The sequence below is a fragment of the Propithecus coquereli genome, unplaced genomic scaffold (genome assembly GCF_000956105.1).
Source record: "Propithecus coquereli isolate 6110/MARCELLA unplaced genomic scaffold, Pcoq_1.0 Scaffold90, whole genome shotgun sequence".
Taxonomy (NCBI): domain Eukaryota; kingdom Metazoa; phylum Chordata; class Mammalia; order Primates; family Indriidae; genus Propithecus; species Propithecus coquereli.
Window position 1 is genome coordinate 1,665,192 of NW_012155285.1, and position 1,542 is coordinate 1,666,733.

A 1,542-nucleotide genomic window follows, 5' to 3' on the forward strand; every position below is an offset into this window, starting at 1 on the left:
TATTCAAAGGAATGCTATTTAGCCAGGAAAGAGAATGACATACCAAGAATTTCTGTAAAGTTGTTCTGATGATTCAAATGTCTGTATACATTTTAATAAGTCTTTAGTTATTTTTAAATAACATTATCTTTGAATATCAATATGGTAGATTGTCTACTATGTTTATCAACCTAATAGAAGAAACTGAGGCAAAATTAATATAAGTGGGGATTTTATTTGGGCCAAGGTTGAGGTCTGCATCCCAGGAGACATAAATGAATATATGCTCTGATTAGCAGCAGTTACAAGTGGGTGTATCAAAAAAAAAAAAAAAAGAAAGAAAGAAAGGGCAATTCTTAAGCTGTTTGCCAAGAATTTGTGCTAGTTCTTTAAAATAACATAAGCTATTGATTGGCTTACATTGTTCTTTGTATCACAAATTCCAAGAACATGAAGATAATGGGTGAGTGTCACATTATACAACTTGTCCTAACATTTTAGGTAATTTTTTAGCTAGTCTGGAAACTATAGGGAGGGAAAGAAGAAACAAAATGCCTTTAAACAATTACCCCTGACGTGGCTGCTGGGATATGAGTGAAGTCTCATGCTCATGTCTCTTCAAGCCTGATAAATTTTGTATTCCTTACATTCCTCAGACTTCTCTGAGCCACTTGTTCTTTCTCAATGTAAAAAGAATATATGATTCTTAAAAATTTAGGAGACATTGCTTTTGACTTGTTGATATCCTTGTGGCTGAGAAATAGCCTACATTGATGCGATCTGACTGTCAGTCTGTCTGGCTCCTCACCCCTTAGCTATTGTTTACAACAGACTCTTCTATGGCTTCTGAAAGTCATTTGCATTTCAATGACAGATCCTCAAAACAGCTCAAACCCTGATGGTTGGTTAGGTGTATAGTGAGATGAACCAAAAATTTAATCAAAGTTTAAATTCATAGAAAGGTAGTATAATATGTCCATTCAAAGAAAATGCCTTTTTATCTCTTTAATTCTGTAGTGAATAAACTCAAATATCTTCCAGAAGGTATCTAAACAATGTATGTTAGAAAGCCCAGCATCAATTCATCCAACAAGGTATTCTACACCATCATGTGACTTCAAATCCAGAAGTCATAGGGAAACAACGATTCAGAGGCTGGCACTTTCCTTCTAAGGATACTTTTCTTCCACTACCATGGATTTCAAACCTGTAACAAACCAACCAGAGACCTGGCTGTTTATCATTGTGAAAACAAAAAATAATAATCTGTCTGATAGAGAAAAATTGAGAAAATTGATCGTTAAATAGTCAGAGATTATTTGTTCTCCAACAAGTCAACACACTTGTTGTTCGACTAATTTAAACTCATGTACACAATGCTAAAGTTTTAAAGTTAGATTGCAAAAAAAACTTCCATAAAATAATTCATTGGTATACCCTAATCTCTTTGAAACTCAATCTAATATTCAGAAGCAGCCATAATCTATCAGTCCACAAGGGTTTATTCAGAAGACAACATCAGTGATGCTATATACTGACTGTACATTATATTCTCTGAAAAGT